At 40.2% G+C, this 14191-nt stretch overlaps 1 protein-coding gene across 11 annotated transcripts in view; it reads right to left on the reverse strand.

Annotated features, from left to right (window-relative positions):
- Positions 1 to 14191, reverse strand: part of GRM8 (glutamate metabotropic receptor 8) — an 810901-nt gene that overhangs the window by 757648 nt on the left and 39062 nt on the right. The window lies entirely within an intron of this gene.

The raw sequence follows: 14191 nt of genomic DNA on the forward strand, positions 1-14191 counted from the left end.
GTTGGTGGGATTGTAAACTAGTTCAACCATTATGGAAAACAGTATGGTGATTCCTCAAGGATCTAGAACTAGATGTACCATATGACCCAGCCATCCCACTACTGGGTATATACCCAAAGGATCATAAATCATGCTGCTATAAAGACACATGCACACGTATGTTTATTGCGGCACTATTCACAATAGCAAAGACTTGGAATCAACCCAAATGTCCATCAGTGACAGACTGGATTAAGAAAATGTGGCACATATACACCATGGAATACTATGCAGCCATAAAAAACGATGAGTTAGTGTCCTTTGTAGGGACATGGATGCAGCTGGAAACCATCATTCTCAGCAAACTATCACAAGAACAGAAAACCAAACACTGCATGTCCTCACTCATAGGTGGCAACTGAACAATGAGATCACTTGGACTCGGGAAGGGGAACATCACACACCAGGGCCTATCATGGGGAGGAGGGGAGGGGGGAGGGGGGAGGGGGGAGGGATTGCATTGGGAGTTATACCTGATGTAAATGACGAGTTGATGGGTGCTGACGAGTTGATGGGTGCAGCACACCAACATGGCACAAGTATACAAATGTAACAAACCTGCATGTTATGCACATGTACCCTAGAACTTAAAGTATAATAATAATAAAAAAAAGAAAAATAAATACATAAATAAGTTAAAAAAAATAAAGTCACATTCTCAGATTCCACGTGGACATAAATTTTGGGGAACACTATTTAACCCTGTACATATGGAGTACAAAACTACTCACCTTTCCATTACCAAGGAATTTCTAAGGGAGTCAAATTAATTTAAAATCTTCACCAACTTCTCAACAGATGCACAGCTTTATTATATCCAAGATCACAAAATCTGTCATTCTCCTTGCTTATGTTGATATTGTGCTTTTTACAAAGTGTTTTCATATTGCTTCATTTGATACTCACAAGCACAATACTCACAAGTACTCATTCTCACACAAGTAGGCAGGGTAACTGGTCTCTTTTTATAGATAAAGTGAGGGAGAAGGGAAGGAAGCTTACCTTTTATCAAATAACTACTCTGTGCTAGATACTGTTACTAGTGCTTCATGAGTTGTCTTATTTGATCTATATAAAAAACTCCAAGGTTACTGTAAGTAGTAGTACTCCAATTCTGAAGTACAGTATAGCATAAAATAGCACTAAATAACTTACCCAAGGTCACACACAGCTAATGACAGATCTGGGGCTGCCACTCAAATGCACCTGTGTTCTAAGTCCATCGTGTTTCCATTCTTCCTTCTCAATTAAGCCTTCTTCCTAACAGGTCTTTAACTTTATTCAGGGTTAGAATTTGCTAAAATATGTTTGGTGGTTCAAAGTCATGACACACTCAGTGATCTCATTAAAGGATCAACCAGAGAGATCTAGGCCACTTAATATGACACATATAGATGACTATGCTTTTTGTAGTTATTCTTCACGTTGCAATAAAATGCAAAATTTTCCTAGCTTTGAAAATAGAGGAAGAATTGTGGTGATAAGAATTGTCAAAAATTTACCCACTTTTGGAATAACCTCAAATAGAGTAACCCTCTGGGACTTCCATTCATTCTTCTCTGTGAGTACCAACAGAGTAAAGTTAAAAAATGACTCCACCATTCTGTGGATGCCCCAAATCATGAGAAAGAAGGAAAAGAAGTTATTATAACCTTAAAGAATAAGTGAGAAAAACCATTGTTCCAAATGTGGCCTTGAAGACACTTTAATGTTTCAAATCAGCAAGGAGAGTATACTTGTTAAGCATACTCTACCTACATATGAACCATTGGAGAAAATGAACTATTCTGATGTTGCCTTTAAAAAGTTGTATCTTCAGAGAAGCCAAAATTCACTGCTGAAAGATTCCTTCTTGAATCTGCCTCAGAAACAAATTTGGACATAGAATGTGCAGGTATACACTTGTGTATGTGATTATACTTAACACCATCAGTTCCACCTTATATTATAAATATACCACGATAACAGGACTTTCTTTTCAGAATTTCTTTTTTTAACAGAGTCTCACTCTGTCGCCCAGGCTGCAGTGTAGTTATGCCATCTCTGCTCACTATGACCTCTGCCTCCCAGATTCAAGCAATTATCATGCCTCGACCTCCCAAGTGGCTGGGATTACCCATGTGTGCCACCACTCATGGCTAATTTCTGTATTTTTAGTAGAAACAGGGTTTCACCATATTGGCCAAGGTGGTCTCAAACTCCTGGACTCAAGTGATCTGCCTGCCTCAGCCTCCCAAAGTGCTAGTATTACAGGCACGAGCCACTTCACCCAGACTCTTTTCAGATTCTTAATGCATTCTACATATTTACAAATAAACATTGCTAATAGCTACCAACTATTGAATACCCACTGTGTGACAGGCAGCTAAGCACCTACTGTATATATTCCTAGTCCTTACAATAATCCTACATGGTACTTTTTCCTGATCCTCATTTTACTGGTAAAGACTCTGAGACTAAGATGACATTAAACTTAATGTCATTCAAAACCAGAATTTGGACTCAAGTTCACATTAACTCCAAAGCCTGCCACCACACAAGGAAAATACCATTTATTCATTTATATAAGATTGTGGACCTCTTCAAATATGCCTGTTTCATCCTAACCCTCTAAAAAATTAGTCATTCACATCTTTTGAAGTCCCATCTTTTGAAGGGTGATTCACAGAGGTAGTAGGGTCAAGAATCCTCATCTTCCAAATACATTTGTCTTCTTAGCTTGATAAAGCCAGTGTTGGGGCCTATACTATGTAGACAATTTCCTCACATTCAATTGGAAGACAGACCTAAGACTTGTCTTTGAGGCCATATGCTACATATCAGCTTTTCACCATGAATTATGTTTCAGGAGAACATGGTTGAATCCATATTAATACTGGATATCTAACAGAGATCACGTTATAAATGAAACTATGATTTAATTTATGGATAGGTAAATATTATCAAGTATATGTTTACATTTTTATATTAGCTAGCAAATTGTTAAGAAGCCAGGTGATTAAATTTGGGGTTTTGATGGGGTACACATGTATGTAAAAATGGAAACAGACACTGGGGGCTATAAGGGGTGAGGGAATAAGGCTGAAAACTACCTATTGGGTGCTATGCTCACAGATTCAATCACACCCAAAACTTCATCACACAATATACTCTTGCAACAAACTTGCACATATACACCCTGAATCTAAAAGTTGAGGCCAGGTGTAGTGGCTCATGCCTGTAATCCCAGCAACTTAGGAGTCTGAGGTGGGTGGCTAACCTGAGGTGAGGAGTTTGAGACTCACCTAGCCAACATGGTGATACCCTGTCTCTACTAAAAATGCAAAAATTAGCCAGGGGTGGTGGTACGAGCCTGTAAACCCAGCTACTTGGGAGGCTGACTCAGGAGAATTACTTGAACCCGAGAGACGGAGGTTGCAGTGATCCAAGATTGTGCCACTGCACTCCAGCCTGGGTGACAGAGCAAGACTCTGTCTCAAAATAAAATAAAATAAAAATAAAAATAAAATAAAATAAAATTGAAAAAATAAGAACCAATTGTCAAAACCTCAAAAAACGGGGGGTGAGGGGTTAGGGGAGTAGCGGGGAACTTTGCATGAATTGGTTAACCGAAGGAAGAAAAAGGGAGTGGGAGAGGCAGAATAAGAAAAAGAAAAGCTCCATAACTAGAAAAGAAATGTCTGCATTGTAGAACTTCTTAAATGTTATTTTCATAAAGTTATATAAACGTATGTAATGCAAATAAAGACAGGTCAAATTGAGATGTTTATGAAATATGCTAAATGTAAGAGTTGTAGTCAAAATGTATTACAGAATCTAATTGACTGTGGAGTTCATTAATTAATTTACATTTTCATGGCATAAAAATAGCAGAACTCAAGCCATGCAGTTAATGTACACAACATTCACTGAATTGTAGACACAGAGAGCCCAAACACTAGAAAGCAGCTTTTAATATCCTGTAATGTTCTTTATCAAGCTGTTTGTGCAAGACTTTATGAAACACAGCACATAGCTTAACAATCTCCAGTGCATTATTATACATATCTAACTCTCTAACTTTTGCCTTCGGATACTCCCAGCAAAGCACAACAGCTTCACAACTTTACCGTACCAAAACAATGTGGTCAGGAAAGCAGCTTCCCCATTCTGCAGCAGCTAAATGTCAGAGAGCCAAGGGTTCCACCGAGGTTTCCCAAAGCTCAGCAGTTGCCATTAGAAACTTCCTAGCCCTCCAATGTGCATTTTACAGAGTATTCAGAGGTTGATAAACAGATCTTTTACTTGATTTGCCATCTGTGAATTTTAAAGCTGTTAAGGCACTTTTCCGTCTTTATTTCCACAATGGTCCTGATCCCATTTGCTAGTTAGATGCACTCACTAATATATTATTCAGTTCTATTGAGAAAACCATACTGAGGCATCTCCGATTTGACATTAATGTCGGGTTGCTCTTTTTTTTCTTTTTATAACATATCAGGTAAAATAAACCAGCTTGAAACCCTGGCCTTTCTTCAAAGGATTCAAAGAATTCTTTTCATTTCTTTGTGACTGAGAGCTCACATTAGAAAGCTATTAATACATTTGAGTACAATTTGTGTTTTCATTGCAACCCAGACGAGAAATGAAAAGGCATGGAGAAGAAACATGGCCTTGCTGGACAGTCTGAATCAATAAGTTGTTACTCTTCACCAAATATAGCTTAGGTACAAATGGCTTCATTTCCATTCCCCTTCACCGTGGGGGCCTCAAGAACCAGTTACAGGAGCTAGAGGATGACGCTGACAGCTGTCACACAGGTAGTACCCACTCGTTTTAATAGCCTCCGCCTTTTTCATTTGTTGGTTTGCTGAAAAACAAAATTGTGCTGATCCTGACTGTATGAGACAAGAAAATCTTGCCATTCTATTTTACCGGGTGCTTTTGCCTTGGTTTCTTTTTCAGTGAGAACAGACGCGCCACTGAGACAGCTGGCCCTGTATGTTATTTTTTTCTAGTAACAGTAATGGAGTCATTCATTCAATCTATATGAATGGAGTCCCGACTAAGTGCTAAGCATATAACAGTGAACAAACAACCTCTGGCCTCATAGAACTTTCATTCAAGGCAGTGAGATGGGAGGAGCCACCAACCCATGAAAACAAATGTAGTCACACTTCCATTAATGCCTGAATTACAAGGAATCGGGCTTTCTTCAAAGCCTTCCCCAACCAATTTGAGGGTACTATCAGACATCCTATGTCACGTGCACAAAACCAACCACCCATTTTCCTCCACTTTGGCCTTCTTGCTAGTTGTCTCCTTGTGGGGCAGGTAGAGACCCGGCACACTGCCACATCTACAGGGCTACCACCAGGTCACTGACATCAGAGTCAGCATCTCCACCACTGTTCGCCACTCTCTACCGCTCTGCGGAGGCCACCAGAGGGGTCCAGGGTGTGAAACCTCACCTGGGGTCTATGGCAGGGTGGAGAGAGAAAGCTGGAGGCTGCCCCACTTGCTAATATTACAGTTGGTTATCTGGGCCCTGTGGTTCTGTTTGTGTCCAAACTTTCACATTGTCTTGCACAAACACGACTTTTTCCTCTTCTGACCTTCACCTCTCTCTCCACTCAGGCTCCACATATTCCCTTGTATTCTCATCTCTTTCCCTCATCTCTCTCCAAGCAGCTATCCACAGAATAGGTTCCTCTTTTTTCACCAAAAGCAGAAATGTATATGACCATTATCTCTTGCAACTACATCCCCATAGGGATGACTAACCTGATGCTCAAAGAGCCACAATCCACTTCGACCCCGCTAGGAAGCCCTGCCAGCTATAGATGGGAGAACTGAGCTACCAGCATCAAGGACACTGGCACCAGAACCAGTCTTTGAACTATTCAGTTTTATTTCCTGACGAATGTATTTCTCCACCCAAATGCTGTCCATCCCAGGCTCTTCCTCAGCCTCTACGTACAGAAAGGATGATCAACTCTTGTAGGTGAGGTGCAGTCACACTAGTCCAGTAATGTGCTTTGTGATTCCTTGCCAGGCTGGATTCTCTAACCATTCTGGTAAGGCTATCAATAAGCTTGCCTAAATGCAGTGAAGACCTCTCTCAGAATAGCCGATTTGAGTATATTAATCCATTTAACCTGGGTTTTCCTAATCAATATGGAAACGTTTAGCCTCTGAATTCTGATGGATTGATTCCATACTCCTGTATGACATTCCCTGGCTATCAACTGCCCTGAGTAGGTTAGCCTCAAGATATTTGTGGGCTTTGCTAAATAAACTTTGATAAAATAAGTAACATTTTTCTGATATATATGAAAATGATTTTCTCATCTTTCTATGTTGGACTTTTCCACAGCTACATCTCCCGTACTCATGAGAAGTTTTATTTCCTAAGAATTAATATGCCTCCATAACAGAAAATTTCAGAAAACTCCCAGGCACGTGCATGTCAAATGCATGTCCAATAGGCTTCCACAGCAATCTTCTCATATGTAATTCACCCAGGGAGGAAGCAAGCACCTCCAGTGTTCTGCAGACCCACAGTAATCCAAGCTGCTTAAATCCTTCATAAATCCTCTGTGCAAAAACACTAAAGAGATTGCCAGCAGGAAATTCAACCACTGGTTGCCTTGGACATTCCTAGAAGACTTTTCCTCAATTATCAGCCAGAGCACTATGTCATTAATGCAGGCAAGAGTTAACAGTAGCTGGTCTAAGACAGTAATAACAGAGATAGACACACAAGGCAGGTGCAGAGGCTAATCAGGAGATGAAATTGGATATGGCTTGTATGACCACAAACATGAATGCGTGTGAGGAATGAAGGAAAAATAAGAGCCAGCAATGATTTCCCAGGTTTCTGGCTTAGATATTTGACAGGATACAGCCACCTTTTATTAAACACAGGAGGAACAGCAGACCTGGGGAGAAATATGGTTAACTGTACACTAATTTATATTTGCTAAATGATGAAGCATATGGAGAGCAGTTTTTTTATTTTTATTAAATTGCTGATTATGTTAAGAGGAAATATTTGTATTTAATATCTATACATTTAAACCATCAGAACCCTTATTTTCAGGATCCTTATTCCCAAGTTTTCTATATATATCAGTAATACATCAAATAATATTAACCAGCAAGGGAGGGAAGTAATTAAGTGAAGAGGAAATTTTTATCAAAACACTAATCATAAATGCTCATTTACTTATTCAACACTTACTGCATGTTGGCAATGAGCCAAGTACCAACGCAAACTAGAGAAATATAAATAATAACGATACTGAACATATAAGGAGTACCAGCCATCATGCTAAGCACATCATCTGCCATTGACAATCCCCACCACAATCCTGCTAGGAAGGTGTTATTACAATGACTATTCCATAGATGATAACTAAAACTAAAATTCTAAGCCCCCAACTGGCTGAACAAACCACCTCTTGGTTAAGGGGACCCCAGGGAAATCTTAGAAACTGAGTTCCTGGCCATGGTGTGATAGGAAGCCAGACGCGTCTCATCATATCCCCTCCTTTTTGTGGTTTAGACACAACAACTGACCAGCATTAATGTTAACATAGAGATCCTAAGACTAACAAAATGGACTCTGTGACAATAAGATACCAAATTATAAAGATTACCTAAGGCCATGCCAGGCAAGGGTTAAGTCATGTACCCTCTACACTTAAAGAATAAATTCTGTTCCAACTGCCACAAGGTTTTTTTCTCTAGCAGTTAAACCAGCACTGGCCTCAAGATAAGCACTATTGAAACAACTGCAGCACTTTCACCACCAGCCGCTGACCCCCAGCCCATTCCACAAGCCATACCCACAGCTTTGATTGGAAAAGAGACAGCTGTGGTTCAGTAACTTTCTCCTAATAAGAGACCACGGACCATGGACTGATTCTGGCTGGTTTACAGAGGCTGTAAACTTGAGGGCCTTCATGTCCCCTGCCTTACCTTTTGATATATAAGGCCTAATTGTATGACACTTAAACGTTAAGTCTCTACCCAAAAGAGAATACGGGATGCAGGTAATATTTATGTTTGCTTATCACACATATACCTCTCCCACTTCATGAATATTCATAGCTCCTCCTGTAACCTGTTGAATATGTACACTTGGCCAACCTCAGCACAAATTCCTGTTCTACCCCCTCCTCCCTCAAAGTGTCTGTTATTAGCCTCTGCCAGAGGCTGCACTTCCCAGCCTGCAAAACGGCCAGCCTGCAGGCTATAACCCTTTATAAGAAATAAAGTTTCCTTCATAGATTTATAGATCTTGTGATTTTTTTCCATGATGAAACTGACATAGCAACATGTTGAGTAACTTGGCTAATGAGTTTGAAACCAAAGTTTGTGCCAAACCCTGGGACTCTAGAGCCAGTCTCTGCCGTCCTCTTCCTTCAAGGAAGTCAGGATCCTCTTGGGAGGTAGACCATACATGTCCTTAGAAAGCATTTACAATGATCACCTTGCTTGTTCATCTCAAATCTCGCAGATCTGCCGCCTTCTCCAGGCCTCTAACCACTTGATTCGGTACACTTGATGTGATCTAGCATTACCAGTTTCTCCTCCACCTCACGCTGCCTGTAATCATAGCAGTCACTTGTTTTCAGTCATATCATTACAGAGCAGCATTGAGTTTTCCAGTTTATAAGCAGCCCAAATTTCTTTCTTTTCCTGTTGAGCTTCTGCCTTGAATGTCTAGCTTTTCCTTGGGGAAACATAGTTCCCAATTCCATTTCCCACAGGAGCTTTACTCTGGAATGTCTAATAGTGTGTGTTTGTTTCAACATCAGGGATATAAATACATAAAACGAAGTTCTGCTTGGTGCTGCTGCACGGCTACAAGAACTGAGGGCCAGCCAATCATGAGCCAAGGGACTTACTGTATTTGTTTAAATATAGTTCAGGTTTCTCCCTTCTCTCTACCTCAACAAGATTTAGCACCTAGAACAAGACACTACACCTTTCGTTTGCACTCTGAGATTGCTAGGAAGTAAATCCACCTGGAAACCATACTGGATAAGGAGCAGGGATACATAGCAGTGGCTGAAAAGAAATTACTTACGTGCTAAATCAGAAAGGAAGCTCGTTAACACCCCACCACCTTTTGTAAAGTCAAGAATACACTGTCCAGTATGAAACCCAGCCAAGATCTCAGCTGTTGACTGTTCAGTGAAAGAGGAACACGAAAGTGACAGAAGAACATTCGTTCCAGAAACCCTGAGAATCCAGCAGCCCTTGCCTGGTCTCCAGCTCCATGACTTGCCACCCCCTTGACCGCTCCAGTCTAAATTCCACACCTTCAAAGCTAGAATCAGAGTTTCCAGCGTAGCAGGAGTGGAGTGAACCAGGGGGATCCCAGCATCCTCCTCAAATGTAGGGACTAAGACTGGCGGGGAAAAGGGGCAGGGTCCTTTGGGGATTGTAATGCACCCAAGGGGAAATCCCAGAGATCCAGGTCCAGTCCCTCTGGGCCTCCCCAGCTAGCCTGGTGTAGTTCCATCTTCACTGAAGTTCCTCTGGTGATAACACGTCATGTTGAAGAGGATATTTAGGGCTTCCTGAGACAAAGTGCCAAACACTAACCAGGAACTCTCAGCAAATACTAGTGAGTAAATTAAGAATGAATGAATATCCTATAAAAACAAGCAACAAATCAGGGACTAGCCCCGCCCCACCCCCAATCCCCGACCCCATGTCTCAATGAGAGCTCTTGGACCGGCAGCATCCCCACAACATATAATTCACCTACTACCCCATATGAGAGAAATCTAGGAGGCTCTCGTGTCCTGGGGAGCAAGCTGTTAAGTAGAAGTGGGAGAATTCCTAACCCTGTTAAGAGTTGGAATGTTAAACTCTAAAGATAAGCCTGAAAACCAGCTTTAAAAAATGTGAGCATTCCTAGTTAATCTAGAGAGGCAGAATTCTTTTCTCTCCTACCAAGACAAACCCACAGTAGCTCAATGCCTGGATTATGAGGCCACATCACAAAGATGTTGGTTTTTTCAGTTTGGGGAGTTGCTGAAAGAAAGAATTTAGGCATTACAATTCAGAGTAGTTTCATTCATTAAGGCCACACCACACCAGTAAACAGTGATACAGATTTGCATACTGGTTTTTGTAAATTCACATTTAATAATGTTTTACTTCCCAAGCCCCTTATAAGCTGGGCATTGGCAAAAAGGTTTTGGCTCAGTACAAAGAAGACTGTTCCATGCCTGTGAAACACCAAACAATGGAGCAGTGGTGTGTAAGGGAGTAGCCTGTGGCCCATTCAAGCCAAAACTGGTTCATTATTTGTTGCAGATGCTTTAAAGAGTTCTAATAATTTAGGTGTGAGATGGGAATAAATAATCTCTAAGATGTCTTCCAATCTTAGCATATATGGTAAATTTTTTCTATGGAAAAAGCACCCTAACAGAAAGTAACCAGTGACTTTCCTTAGTCACACAACCAGCCCCTCTAGCTTCTAGCCTACTACTCTTTCCACTGGATGGTCTTCAATACCACCAGTGCTCAGCCCCAAGACACCAGGGAAACACTGGCACTGTCCCTTTGGTTTCATAGAAAATGAGCCCAAATAAAAGATTCAACATCTGACAGACAGGCTTTCACATATTTTATAAGATGAACAATTTAATACCATATAGGTATATTAGACTGAGACTGTTTTGTAAACTTCTGAAAGCCGATACAAAGAACATCTCAGAGTTAGTATGGTAGAACCTTCCAGAACACTTGTCATGGCCTGAATCTTCATGTCCCTCCAGAATGCATATATTGGAACTTGTATTAGGGTTCTCTAGAGGGACAGGGCTAATAGGATAGATGTATATATGAAGGGAAGTTTATCAAGGAGTATTGACTCACTCAACTACAAGGTGAGGTCCCACAACAAGCCATTTGCAAGCTGAGGAGCAAGGAAGCTAGTCTGAGTCCCAAAACCTCAAAGGTAGGGAAGCTGACAGTGCAGCCTTCAGTATGTGGTCGAAAGCCTGAGAGCCCCTGGCAAACCACTAGCGTGAGTCCAAAAGCTGAAGAAGTTGGAGTCCGATGTTCGAGGGCAGGAAGCATCCAGCATGGGAGAAAGATGAAGGCAGGCACACTCAGCCAGTCTAGTCATTCCACATTCTTCTGCCTGCATTATTCTAGCTGTGATAGCAGCTGATTAGATTATGCCCACCCAGATGGAGGGTGGGTCTGCCTTTCCCAGTCCACTGACTCAAATGTTAATCTCCTTTGGCAACACCCTCAAAGACACACCCAGGAACAGTACTTTGCATCCTTCAATCAAGTTGACACTCAGTATTAACCATCACAGAACTTAACCCCCAGGTGATGTTATTAAGAGGTGAGGACTCTGGGAGGCCCCACCTTCATGGCTGGGATTACTGCACTTTTAAATGGGTTGAGGGAACAAGTTTAGCCCACTTCGGCTCCTACCACCCTGTGAAGATGCAGCAACCAGGCACCATCTGTGGAGCAGAGGGCAAGTCTTTACCAGACACCAAGTCTGTTGGCACCTTGATCCTGGACTTACCAATCTCAAAAACTGTGAGAAATAATTTTCTATCATTTACAAATTACTTGGTCTAAGGTATTTTGTTATAGCAATGGGAACAGACTAATACAATGCTGTATTTCAGTATTGGGGATAATTGGATTAAACTAATAATTTCACTATTAGCCCATAATCAAAACTAATGGCAGCATTTATTTGGCTGAGTCAGTTTCATACTTAGAGTATGGGAATAAGAATTGTTCCATTATAAAGGTCACAACCTTACATAATGCTCGCCCTTACATAATAGTCACACCCCTATTTTTGGACCGGCAGAGCCAGCATAAAAAGTGTTATCATTACACAAACAAATACAGCACTTTAGAGGTGTTTTTAAGGATAGAAATATATTTTCAATTCTATTACTATTTTTCAAACAGCTGAGGCTAAACAGATTCCAAGTGCCCTGCTTCGCTGTTTTTGAGCTGTCAAAAAAATGAATCAACTGACTACCATCACGTATCTAACCCAAACATAGAATTTCCCAGGAAGTCTGAGGTTATTTGGGTCAAGTTTCTACGGTATTTGATCTACAGCCTGATAATATAGCTTTTGTGCTGTATGAGCACACTAGGACACAGTGTTATTTTTTAACTGAGACATAAAAACCAAAGTAACAATCTACTTGTATTCATTGTCAAGTTTTCATATCATTATAGCCAAAGAAATGTAAACCACTCCCAACCAGCCTGCTTCTACTAATACACACAGTGATCTTTGATGTAAATGTCACACATGCTCGCTTTAGGCTTCTGGTCAAATTTGCATGAGGACAATTAAATTCCGAGGTCCTGAATCTCCTCTGTAAATTCAACAGATAGATTTCTCTTCTTGTACGATGCTATTGTTTGCTATTGTTCTGAGCTACTCAACAGCTGCAATTCTGCAACCCACTGGATGTTGAAGGGTATAATAATTGTACTGAGGGATACGAATGTACGTAAACTCAAAGCCCAGTGCTGTCTCTATGGTGATACACTTATCCACATAACTCCTACCCTCATGACACAGCCCTCTTCTCCAAATACCTGGACCTTCACTCAATTTACCTTCCCTTATACACTCTAGATGTGCACCTTAGATGTGCACTACTATGGTAGCCACCAGCCATATATGGCTACTGAGCACTTGACATGTGGCTAGCCTAAACTACTGAGATGTGCTGTCTAAGTACAAAATTACCTACTAGATTTTGAAGACTTAGTATGACAAATGTAAATACCTCAGTAATTTTATATCAACCTGCTGAAATATTTTGCGTATATCAAGTTAAATAAAAACATATTATACACTGGAAAATTTTAAATTATGTGTGTAGCTCACATTATTGGATAATACTGAGTTGGCTAATTTTAGGTTCTCTTTTCCTGACTCCATTCTACTGAGCTTTCTTCAATTAACACATAAAGTGGGTCTTCTAATTTTATCCTTTATCTCTTAGTCTCCTTTCCTATCCTTTTGTTTTTTCTGTGCTGCATTGTGGGTAATATCTCATATTTATCTTCCAAATCACTGATTCTTTCTTCACTAGGTCTAATCTATTGTTAATCCATCCATCCACCCCATTAGGTTTTATGTTTACTTTGTTTTGATGTCTTGAATATGGTTTTATTTATTGAACTTCCACACAAGATTTCATCTGGTTTAGAAAAATATTGGAAACCATTAGGTAATTTCTACTAATGCTGAATACATGCATACTTTGTCACCAGCAATTCTACTCCTAAGAATAAACCCAACAGGAATAAATGATAGCCCAAAACTGAAAATTACCCAAATGCCCAACAGCTGTAGAAGGGAATAAATTGTGGCATATTCACACAATAGAATACTAAATTAAATAAGAAAAGTATAACTATATGGAAAAATATGATGTTCATTTATCCTTTTTTATATGTTGAGAGACAAAGGTCATATACAAAAGATTATATAGTATATAAATCCATGAATAAAATGTTTTTGTTTTTAACAGGCAAAATTAAAATGGTATTAGAATTCAGGATACTTATAAAATAGTCACACCCCTATTTTGGATATTGGTTAACCTTGGAGTAATACTGGTTGACCTTGGAGTAAAAGATTACATGAAGGGAATGGAAAGGGGGTTTATGAGATACTGGTAATGTTCTGTTCCTTGATCTGAATGCTGGTTACATAGTACATTAATTTATGGAAAGTTATCATGGTATATCCTTATGATTTTTAAACTGTGCATATAATTTAACAGTATAATAAACTCAAACTCTTATCAGTGGTTTTCAGAAAAATATATTTGGATGTTGTATTAGTCTGTTTTCACACTGCTATAAAGAACTACCTGAGAGAAGGTAATTTATAAAGAAAAGAGGTTTAATAGACTCACAGTTCCAAGTGGCTGGGGAGGCCTGAGGAAACTTACAATCATGGCAGAAGACGAAAGAGAAGCAAGGCACGTCTTACATGGCAGCAGGAGAAGGAGAGTGATGGGGGAAGTGCCACACTTTTAAACATCAGATCTCATGAGATCTCACTATCACAAGAACAGCATGGGGAAAATCTGCCCCCATGATCCAATCACCTCCTACCAGGTCCCTCCCCTGA

The sequence above is a fragment of the Piliocolobus tephrosceles genome, chromosome 8 (assembly GCF_002776525.5).
Source record: "Piliocolobus tephrosceles isolate RC106 chromosome 8, ASM277652v3, whole genome shotgun sequence".
NCBI classification, from domain to species: domain Eukaryota; kingdom Metazoa; phylum Chordata; class Mammalia; order Primates; family Cercopithecidae; genus Piliocolobus; species Piliocolobus tephrosceles.